We start from the raw sequence: 12,760 nt of genomic DNA on the forward strand, positions 1-12,760 counted from the left end.
AAGGGGGAAAGTGTGGTTGTCATGAGGAAGGAAAGGAAGAAAGAAAGAGAAAAAGAAAGACAAAAAAGGATGAAAAGAGAGAAAGGTGGGAATGGGAAGAAAGAAGTAGAGAGAGAAAATGAGCAAGAACATATGTATATAGTAAACCTGCAAAAAATTAAGACTGCGTATATATATGTATACAAAAATGTATATAGCATCACGTATATAGAAACATGTGTGGATATGTACGCAAATTCTCCCGAACATAACCGTATGCATGCGTATGTACACATTCAAGTATGTGGCACACACGCGAATCGATGCATGTATGTATAAATAAATATAAGCATATACTCTTACCATGTATACACAAAAAACGTACACGCACGAAATCATAATTGCATATGCACAAGTGCAAACCCAGGCCCTATATGTAAGCGCAGACGCATGCATATGAATACGTAAATGTTGTTACAATATATATATATATATATATATATATATATATATATATATATATATATATATATATATATATTGTTACAAACGCCCGCACGCGAAGCACCTCCTTAACGAAGATAAAAACTCGCGCGCGCGCGCGAACGTCGACGCTCAGTGAGTAGGTATGTTCGCTACGACTAATAAGCCCTGGCCGGAGCACGCAACGAAGACAACAGGCAAAAGGAAGGAAGAAAGAACACGGAGACCATACGTTGGGTAGTGGAACTAACTTTTTTTCTTTTTACATGATCAAAACATAATAACAGAGCATTGCGTAACAATTCAATACAAAACAGCATGACAATAAATTCAGAACATTGCATAATCACAAGTTTACAATCAAGAGTTCATATATATCAAGTCGAATTAAAAGTTCTTTCACTTCGTTGTTTGTCTTTTCCATTAACAACATGTCCCATCAAAGTTCTTTCTTTTCTTTTCCACCCGTCAACATCACAGTTAACGAAATCTCTTTTTCTTTTTCAAAACATGTAACGACAAGTACACTTTTAAAGAATATTTAAGCAAACCTTCACCGCACGAATTTCCTTTCTTGCAAAACTCTCACTATAATCCACAAGAAGTGACCAACCGACTACTACAATCTCTTGGCTGCCACACAGTTCCATCTCTCTCTGTCCCTCTCTCTCATTGCTTCAGTCCCTATCGGTTGACTGTCAGACTTATCACTGTTATGTTAATAAAATGAGATGTAATTATTTTCCACAAAAATCATGAAATAATGTCAATATTGAATTCAAGGGCTCTGGATAGGGTGTAAAATTTAAGGATATTAAGTATATAGTGATCATGAAAACTATTTTGAATTATCTTTAAAAAATTATTAGCTGAAGATAAGATAATGATACTATTTAGGAGGCACATAGGTAAGCTTTATTTATATAATGTGAATAAAAAATACAAATTATTATCGGATTTATATTAGTTTATAATAATGTGCTTACTAATGTTTAAGGGGCTGAAAAAAGAAAGGATGTTAGGAAATAACAAGGATAATCAATACAGGAATCTGATGATTGATTTAAGTAGATTAGATGTTAAGGTGAGAGATCAGGAATATATGTTATAAAGGTTCAATTACCAATATAAACATGTGCTAATTGATAGTCCTAGATGACCATAATAGAAGTAAAGTACTATATTTTGATAACTATACATTGCTCTACTCGCACTTTTAAATTTTTTAAAAAATAGGGCTTTTATTTAAGTAACTAAAGTTATCAAAATATAGTACTTTACTTCTATTATGGTCATCTAGGACTATCAATTAGCACATATTTATATTGGTAATTGAACCTTTATAACATATATTCCTGATCTCTCACCTTAACATCTAATCTACTTAAATCAATCATCAGATTCCTGTATTGATTATCCTTGTTATTTCCTAACATCTTTTCTTTTTTCAGTCCCTTAAACATTAGTAAGCACATTATTATAAACTAATATAAATCCGATAATAATTTGTATTTTTTATTCACATTATATAAATAAAGCTTACCTATGTGCCTCCTAAATAGTATCATTATCTTATCTTCAGCTAATAATTTTTTAAAGATAATTCAAAATAGTTTTCATGATCACTATATACTTAATATCCTTAAATTTTACACCCTATCCAGAGCCCTTGAATTCAATATTGACATTATTTCATGATTTTTGTGGAAAATAATTACATCTCATTTTATTTATTTTATTAACATACCTCTTATTGTGAAAACATTGGTTAGAGTATTGTTGTTGTCTGTACCACTATACTGTTACTCTATTCAGACTAAAAGTAAAAAACCTATTTGACCCATATACCTAGGGCTGTAATTCCTCAACATTAATTCCTCAACACTTTGATAGTAGTAAAATGACCTGATACTACTATGACCAGTGAAACCTTTAGATTCTAATACATTTTATAGCCTTGTCCATGCATACTGCTTACACCTTCCCTCTCTTTAGAAGTAATTGTCCCTTTGCTATCACCACTAGATAAGAAACAATAAAATCTGAGACAGTTAAAACTTTTGTCTAGAATCAATTACTAGCCTGATAGACTCAGCTATGTCAAGATGGACTTATGTATTCTTCCTCACATTTGGATTTTTATGTATTCTCTCTCCCACTTGCATTTGAAATGTTGCCACATTTATAATATGTCTTTTCTACAGTAATTTTTTCTGCATTTTCGTGCAGCTGAAGATTGCTCTTCATATTGCATTTAAGGTAATGCTCGCATTACTTAAATAAATTGAAGTAGCATGAAACGTGCGTACTGCAATCACCTTTGAAATCCGTGTTGCTTATTTTTTGATATATATATATATATATATATATATATATATATATACACGTTGGGCCTCACAGAAGCAATGACAAGTGACCGAGACTTTTGAAGATATGCTGTGCTTGAGAAGACCCTGCAAGCCAAGTAAGACTATAGTTGTGGCTTATGCCAGTATCGCATACTTCGCCCATTGGGTAATAAACTATAATTGAGAAGACCTGTTGAGTCAACTGAAATCATTGTCGTGGTCGATGCTAGTACCACATAAATGGCATGTAAAATGCACTATACGAAAGTGGTTGATGCCAGTGCCGTCTGACTGGCTCCTATGCCGGTGGCACACAAAAAGAACTATTGGAGCATGATCATTGCTAGTGCTGCATCAGAGGCTACACTCTTGGAGTGGTTGGCATTGAGAAGGGCGTTCAGCTGTAGAAGCTTACCAGATCAGATTGGAGCCTGGTGTAACCTTCTGGCTTGCCAGTCCTCAGTGAAACGGTCCAACCCATTCCATCATGGAAAGCAGACGTTAAACGATAATGATGTGTATATATATATATATATATATATATATATATATATATAGGTCCTGTAAGTTTAGAAGTAATACTTGATAAGTGTAAGCACCTGTATATGCCAGACTGTGGCAGAGGTGAAAGAATATATCAAACATAAATTGAAAACAGAACACAAGGGATATCGCAGTACACGTGTTTCAAGCTTTATAAACAATCTGTCATTAAATCATTATATTGTTGATATAAAAGATGGTTTGAAGCTATCTTCAGCCGCAAACATTGCTAATCGAAAGATTACATCACAGAAGAAAAAGAAAAAGTCCGTTTAGTATTACCCATTATAATAGGTTTATCCCTTTAAAAAGGTATATCTGCATAATGGTTCATTGGATTTCGAAAATCTTCCCATACTGTACCACAATCCAGCATAGAGTAAATGTTAAATAGATTGGATTGAGTTTATATTTAACTAGCGTGTATAAGAAAGAGATCAAAGGTAAAAAAATAAAGTAAAAAATAAAAAATAAAGTATAAAAGTAATAGAAATCAAACCGGAGAGTAATAAAAGCAAAAAACAGGGATAATAAAGATAGATAAATATATAAGTAAGATGTAATCTTTGGATTAGCAATGTTTGCAGCTGAAGATAACTTTAAACCATCTTTTATATCAACAATATAATGATGTAATAACAAATTGTTTATAAAGCTTGAAACACGTGTACCGCGATATCCTTTGTGTTCTGTTTTCAATTTATATTTGGATATATATATATATATGTATGTATATATATATATGCGAGTAAAAATAAATACAAAAAAGGTGGGTTTTTTTGTATGATTGTGTATAGAGGAATATATTATTTTGCTTAAAAGAGTTCCAACACTGTCTGTTTTTTATGTTTTATTTATATTCCTGCAGAACTAATGTGGGGTATAGAATATGGAATATACAATATATAATATGATATACAATATACAATATAAAATAAAATAACATAAAAATGGATGGCACCCTGAAAGAAAGTATTGAATGTAGATGAAATATTGAGTGTTCAATATAAAGGATCAAATATATAAATATAAATATATATATATAAAGGCGACTCGAGTTTCAGGGCTATTTCCCTTCGTCATGGCCGGTATGACAGACCGGCCATGACGAAGGGAAATAGCCCTGAAACTCGAGTCGCCTTTATATATATATATATTTATATTTATATATTTATATATTTGATCCTTTATATTGAACACTCAATATTTCATCTACATTCAATACTTTCTTTCAGGGTGCCATCCATTTTTATGTTATTTTATTTTATATTGTATATTGTATATCATATTATATATTGTATATTCCATATTCTATACCCCACATTAGTTCTGCAGGAATATAAATAAAACATAAAAAACAGACAGTGTTGGAACTCTTTTAAGCAAAATAATATATATATAAATATATATATGTGTGTGTGTGTGTGTGTGTGTGTGTGTGTGTGTGTGTGTGTAGAGTGTTAGGTGTGATGTACAGAAGTAAATATTGAAAAAAAGTCGTCAGAATTTTGGAATAACTTCTTTCATTTATTTTATACATATATTAGCGCTTGCTTTCGTTTGTCTTTCGAACTTGTCAAATATAACTGTGAAAATACAGAGATCTAGCTTATTTATATAAAAACAGGTGTTTTGGGGGGTTTTGTTTATAACAGAACATTGTTTTGTTTTTTGGGGGGTGAGGCTTTGGAGACAATGGAAGATGTATAAGCAAATAGATAAATAGACAAGCAGATAGAGAGATAGATAGATAGACTGATAGTCAGACAGATAGAGAGATGGATGTGGTAAAAGAGAGAGAGAAGGGCCATTGTATTGAATTGGTCTTTTTAAGGAGTGTCAAAAAAAAAAAAGGTTAAAAGCTTGTTTACTACTTACTGTATTGTTTTGAGACAGATTCTAGGGATGGTAGAAGAAGAAAGAAAAATAGAGAATAATGAATAGAAAATATAAAGAAAACAAAAAATGTCTTCCTGTTTTTTCTTTTGCTTTTAGTTCTTTCATTTTATATTCTTTGTCCTTTCTTTTTATAGACTTTGGGTCCCTTTTAGAATATATTCCTGTCATACATTCATTTATTTATTTTTTTTTTGTAAAGTGTAGTTCTGCATGAGAGTATATTAGTATAATCTTTGTAAATTTGAAAAATTGAATTAGTAAAATCAATTTAGGCCTAAGGAGTATTTTTGTATAGTAAGGAAGCCTTTCAGTTCGTTGAGCCTAGTTTCACGCGTTTTAGGGTCACTTACTATAGCACAGATGCGTCTGGCCATGCTGTATGGGATGTTTCTTTTGATGCGTGATGGGTGACAAGAATAGAAGTTTAAATATTGGTGTGTATCGGTTTTTTTGTAAAATATGTCTGTTGTGACTGTGCAGTTTTGTATTTTTATGTGGATATCCAGGAATGGTAGTTCATTGCAACTGGATTCTGTTGTGAATTTGATGGAAGGGTGAAGTGCGTTTAGTATATTGTTAAATACATTTAGATCTTCAGTCGATTTTTCCCCCAAAATGAAACAATCATCAAGGAAGCGTTTCCATTTCTTAATGATATGTTGTTTGTATTCTTGGTCAAAGGTTTTTTCCACTTCCTCATAGAGCTTTTCTTCTAAGTATCCCATAACTAAGTTTGCATATGAGGGCGCAAATCGCGTACCCATAGCCGAGCCCTTTATCTGCCGATATGTTTTGTTGTCGAATTTAAAAGTGTTTTCCTCTAGCACTAGACGTGTGGCCTTGGTGATGAAGTCAGTTTTGAAGCGATCATTTATCCGTTCTCTATGTTTTTCAACCCAGTGTTTGATTGCTTCTAGGCCTAAACTGTGAGGTATATTCGTATAGAGATTAGTAACATCAAAACTTGCTAGTATAGTACCTTCTGCAACAGTGGGGGGAATGTGTTGGATGAAATATATGCCATCCCGTACATAGCTAGGTATTAATGGGCACAAAGGTTTTAAGACTATATCTAGAAAATGACTTAGCTGTTGTGTTGGAGCTTGAGGTCCAGCAACTATTGGCCTTAGTTTGAGGTCAGCAGGTCTTAGTAATTTTATGTATTCGTTCTTCTGCTTATTTATGGCATTTTGTATTTCGGAGCTTTTGTGGATTTTAGGCAATCTGTAAAAATTGCTCTCTTTGATAACAGAGTTGCATATATACTCTTTTTCCTTGTCAGTGAAAGAATCTTGGAATTCATTTATTAGCCTTCTGATTTTATTTATTATTGTTTTTTCTGAGTGCCTTGTTTCTTCCTTGTAGTAGGTCTCGTTTGTTAACATTTCCAATATTTTATCTTTGTAATAGTCCTTGTCCATGATAACTATTGCCCCTCCCTTGTCGGCTTCTTTTAGGATGATTGTGTTGTCATTTTTTAGTGTTCGTAAGGCTTTCTTTTCGTTTTCACAGAGGTTTTGTTTACATCTCTGGGTATTTAGGGGAAATTTTGAGATTGTGTCTATATACGCATCCAAATATTTGTCCTTTCCCTTGTAGGGAGTGAAGTGGGATTTCTTTCGGACTATTGATTCATCATTTAAGTCTTTCTTGTTGAAGAATTCTAAAAGTCGGAGGTGACGGTTGAAGTGTTCAATATCAGATTTCAGTTCAATGAGGTTGGGCGTGGGTGTCGGGGTAAACTTTAGACCTTTTAATAGGAGGTTGATCTCATCGTTGTTGAGGTTCCGATTTGATAAATTTATGATTTTCGGGTCTATATGTTGTGTGTGGTTAATTAACTCTGGTGTATTATCGGGTCCGGTGCGTGGTTTTGGTATTTCCTCCCTAAAAAAGGAATTGTGTTTCCACGTCTTCGTTGTCTTGTCTGGGTGTTCTGATTTCCATGTAGGTAAGAGGATGGTTCGTGTCTTTTATACCAATTCCGTTGGTTAAAAGTTTCGTTTTTTTCTTCCCATCTTTCACCCTTTTTTTCTTCCCCATTCAGGATATATGGGAATTTTGGTTGTAAATCTTGTGTTTCTTGAGTTGTCATGATTATTGTTCCTATTATAGTATCTGTGTTGTCTGTATTTTATTTGTTCTTCTTACCATGTATTCATCCATCTGGGGTACATGTTATTACGAGTTGGTGGTTGTCTGTATGTTATTTGTCTTTCAGGTCTGTTTTCCTTTTCATTTATCCATCTATGGTGTTTGGACGGATGGGTTGATGGCTGTCTTCTATATTTCATTTGTTGGTTAATAGCAGCGTTATGTATTGTTGGATATGGTTTTCTAGTTTGTACTTTGGGTGAGATGGAGGTCATTTCCGCGTATGTTTTTGGGTAATTAGAGGTTCGGTATCTCATTTCAATTCTTCTAGGGTTAGTGTCTATATTTGTTTTTGATTTCTTCGTATTTCTTTGTTGTTGCGGTTTCGTTTTCATAATGGATTTATCTCCATAGTTTTTTTCATAGTTAGTGAACCACTCTTGTTGTTTTTCCCACATTTTTATGGATTTCTCTTCTTCCCGCTTTGTGTCTTCTTTCCATAGTTTTTTCAGTTTTTCATGATATTGATTATTGCTTTGTTCAGCAATTTCAGCAAACATAATTGCGTCAATAGTCTTCACTTTTTCTTCGTGTCTCACTTTTCGTGATTGTAGGAGAGCAATTTCTGTTTCCAATCGACATAGAGCTAAATTTGCACGTATATTTGTCTCTTCTAGCGATTCATTCCTTATTTCTTTAATAAAAAAATTTCTGGGCAGTATTGGTCTGTCTTTGCTTCGCCAGTTCTGGTAGGTGTTTGCTATATTGTTGCATCGAATGCTCTTCCAGTATGCATGTTTCCTTTGGTTTAGGAGTTTCTTCCAGAGATATGATTTTATGGTATTATGCTGATGTACTTCTCCAGATGTGGCTTCAAGTGAGTTTGTTCTTATTTCTTCCTTGTTGTTTGTCTCTGGTATTGGAGCATCTTCCATATGGGTATCATTTATAGTTCTATCTGAATTTGTGAAGATTGCATCCAGTCTTGAAATAAGTAAATTTAACTTATTAGATATTTCTGTGAGGAGTTCATCTATATTATTGGTGTTTCTCGGCTGAGTCTGATTGTGTTCCATTCATTCTGGCGTCTTGTACATCCAAGGGTATATGTGTAGAGTGTTAGGTGTGATGTACAGAATTAAATATTGAAAAAAAAAGTCGTCAGAATTTTGGAATAACTTCTTTCATTTATTTTATACATATATAGCGCTTTCGTTCGTCTTTCGAACTTGTCAAATATAACTGTGAAAATACAGAGATCTAGCTTATTTAAATAAAAACAGGTGTTTTGGGGGGGGTTTTGTTTATAACAGAACATTTTTTTGTTTTTGTCGAGCGCGGGCTCGAAAGATGGACCGTTATGTAAACCTCCTCGAGAAATGTGAAGACGCAGGCTGGAAAGCGGAGAATTTTCCAATCGAAGTTGGATGTAGAGGATTTGTAGAACACAGTGTGAGACGACTGTTGTTATCGTTAGGCCTAACCCATCGTAAGGTAAATACCACCATGACCGATATCCAAAATACAGTGGAGAAGGCTAGACACGGGATTTGGTTAAAAAGAGACGATGAGCGATGGCTAGAGAAATATTGAACTTCGTTTTAATAATCAGTTGATCTAGCAAGCGGGGCCTCATATCAGTGAGGGGGGGCCGGTGCGCATTGATGCCGTCGAGAGGTAGGCTCCGCAACGGCGCGCATTCTCTCCTGATGACCCCATACACTTGCTGGCTTCCGGTATGCGGAGTTCTTGACTGGTAGCGCTTGCATGTGCGAGTTGTTTGCAAGACATGGATATATATATATATATATATATATATGTGTGTGTGTGTGTGTGTGTGTCTACATATATATGTTTACATATATATATATAGATGTATATATATATATACATGTATATATATATATATGTGTATATATCTATATGTATATATATTTGTATCTATATAATATATACAGGATTTGGACAAAATAATGGAAACACCTAGCATCATAGCATCATTATTTTGAAATATCTAGAAAACCGCCAAAAGTTTATTTATTTTTAAGTTTTTTTAATTTATTATTAGTGTTGCTTAATATGTTTTGCTAAAGTTGCTGTTTCTTTTCACATATCATCAGGAATAGGTAATTAAAATTCATTAAAATGATAGATCTATCAGACTTTCAAACAGATCAAATTGTTCGTGATCGTATGGCAGGCGCTAGCGTAACAAGAATAGCCAAAATGTTTGGTGTATCAAGAAGTACTGTCACGAAAGTAATGACAGCCTTTGAGAGAGAAGGAAAAACCTCCTCATCGAAACAAAATCCTGAAAAAAACAAAAACTTTCAGATAGGGACCATCGTACTCTTACGTGAATTGTTAGAAAGGATCACAAAAGTACAACTCCCAAAATTACTGCAGAGCTTAATGATTACCTCAAGAGCCCAGTTTCCACAAAAACTGTTCGCCGGGAGCTGTACAAAGCCAGATTTCACGGAAGGGCTGCAATCAGAAAAAGCACTACTTTCAAAAACAAACGTTGCAAAGCAGTGGAGGAATGTTATTTTCTCGGACAAGTCATCCTTTACTTTATTTCCGACCACCGGCTAAGTATACGTGTGGAGACAGCCAAAAGAAACATTTGACCCAGACTGTTAAAGATGGAGGAGGATTTGTGATGATCGGGTGGGGGCTATATCTTGGAAATTCGCCAGCACAATGGTTTCCCTTCATGGCAGAATTAATAGTCAAGACTATTTAAGCACTTTATCTAATCAAATTCATCCTATGGTTGCGGAACTGTTTCTGGAGGGAAACGCAATCTTTCAGAATGATAATGCACCAATTCACACAGCTAAAGTTGTTACTGAATGGCACGAGGAACATTCTAGTGAAGTTGAACATCTTATCTGGCCACTACAGACCCCCAGATCTCAATATTATTGAATATTTATGGTGCATTTTAGAAAAACAAATAAGGAACCGATATCCTCCATCAGCATCACTACAAGAACAGGAGACTGTTTTAGCTGAAGAATGGACAAAAATTCCTTTGGAAACAATTCAAACTTTGTACGAGTCCATATGTCATAGAAGTCAAGCTGTGATTACTGAGAAAGGCAGTTCTACCCTATATTAAAATAAATTTGTTTGAAATTTTAAGTTGTTTCCATTATTTTGTCCAGCCCCTGTATATATACATGTATATATATATATATATATATATATATATATATATATATATATATATATATATATATATGCATACATATATACACACACATATATATACATGTATATGCATATACATATATATATATATAAACACATATATCTATATGTATATATACATATATATAATAATATAAATAATATATATATGCATATATACATTCATGTACATGCCTACATACATATGTATATAACATACATATATGGGTACAGGACGTCAAAAAAACGTGGAAAACATGGAAAACGAGAACATGAAAAACAAAAATATGGAAAACAAACTTTTTTTTTCGAACAACGAAAGAAACAAATAGGGAGACGATACAGACAACATAAAAAACAATCCCTTCATCTGTTGTCCCCTGTTTTATCTACTCCGCATTTTGAACGTTAGGACAAGATGCGTCTTCATCAAAACAGTCGTTCCCGCAAAGCAAGTTAAATGAAATTTGGGATTTGCAGAGGGTTAAAGTGATAACAAAAATAGGACAGTTAAAACAAATGGTAAGGGCTGTTAAACCATAACAAGGTGGAGTGGTGAATGCTGGAGAAACAAGCTTTGACAGAAGACAGGCAAATTGAGCGTCGGTCCGATCTAGCGTGTAGGGAGACTCATTACCGTAATAATATTTAGTTATGAAGAGTGCAAAAAGACAGGGGGTTGAAAGAGGAAAATTTGTGTAAGTAGCGTTGGTGGTTCTTGACTAAAAAGTATTATAGGAATAAAATAGGTTAGCGTAGGATGTAGAATAGGTCTATAATTATTGGTTTGTAATGTGGGTTTGGAGTAGTGTAACGTAGAATATGGATTAGGTATATTGTTTATTTATTTATAATGTAGGTTTGGATTGGTGTATGCTAGTTAGGTTAGTAATAGGTTAAGGGGAGGTAATGCGCTGATAAGTAGGTCTGCTAGTAGGGTTAAGGCTAGGAGGTAGTGATATGTACAGGATTGAGCGGGTTTAATGAAACTTAGAAAAGACAAATTGGCCTATATGTAGACAAAAATTATTATTTTCATATTTCCTATTGATCAGAAGCGGTTTAGCCATTAATATTTGGAGGCGTTCTGTTAAACAAAGATCACACCGATTATTGGTAGTGTTATAAAACGAGGTTTTTGCTAGGATACGCCATTCTAAACTATAATTGATTTTTTTGTCCTTTAATTCCCAGATGTAGCTACTAAGCCCTGTAGAGTTTGCTTTACTTCTATTTCTAAAACTAGATTGGTATGAATTGTACCTAAATATCATTTGGTTTTTCGTGGCTCCTATATACGATTTTGTATGGTTATTTGCGAGTATGTCGCATTGGTATACTACATTTTTTTTTTTTACGCCTATTAGAGAATTGACACTTATTTCTGTATCTGCAGCCACATAAAATATTCAGTTTATCTATGCTAGTGTTGTTTGAGGGGGGCTACTGTTTCTCGGGTCGTTGACCGTGTTGCTTGAAGGCGCATCATTAGGGGTGAGATTTGCCGGTTGGCTGTTATGTTTTATGTTGCTAATTTTCATAGTTTCGTAGGTGTCTAGCTAATTATTATTTATCGAGGCCATGATGGTAGCTAAGTTACTAGTCAGGCTATGGCCTACTCTAATCTTATTCTTAAATATTGCTGCATATTTATTATTTAAGTTCAAGTGCTTATCCATGAGTCTCAATATGGAGCGAACTATATTAGATATGAGCTGCATGGCTAAGAAACTTCCCTCAGTATTCGTATAGCGTGTAAAATTGTAGTTATGGTTATTGTATTTCTTTCTATAGTTGTGTTTATCTTTATTATTATTATTCGTGTCAGTTTTATTGGGGTTATTTCTATACGGTATATGTGAACTAAATGGTTTGGTGTTATCGTTCTTTACTGGGATTATGTTGGTTCTTTGAGGTTCGTTATTTGTTCTTATTAATATATAAGTTTATATTATTATTATTATTATTATTATTATTATTATTATTATTATTATTACTCTTATCATCATTATTATTAATGCTATTGGTCGTGTTAGTATTCTTAATTTCATTAATTTTCATAATGTTGGTATTCCTTTTGCTATTATTTGTAATATTGTTGGTTATTTATGTATGAAACTTGACATTGTTTTTATTGTGTTTGTTTTATGTTATTATTGGTGTTAATCTTATGTGTGCTGTTCATATTGTTGGTGTAGTTGCTAGTTTCGTTTGGAGTG

At 33.5% G+C, this 12,760-nt stretch overlaps 1 protein-coding gene across 3 annotated transcripts in view; it reads left to right on the forward strand.

The window, feature by feature from the left end:
• LOC106875443 (uncharacterized) overlaps window positions 1–12,760 on the forward strand; it is a 124,531-nt gene that overhangs the window by 34,762 nt on the left and 77,009 nt on the right. The window lies entirely within an intron of this gene.

Source organism: Octopus bimaculoides, chromosome 8, assembly GCF_046866305.1.
Source record: "Octopus bimaculoides isolate indiv1 chromosome 8, ASM4686630v1, whole genome shotgun sequence".
NCBI lineage: Eukaryota > Metazoa > Mollusca > Cephalopoda > Octopoda > Octopodidae > Octopus > Octopus bimaculoides.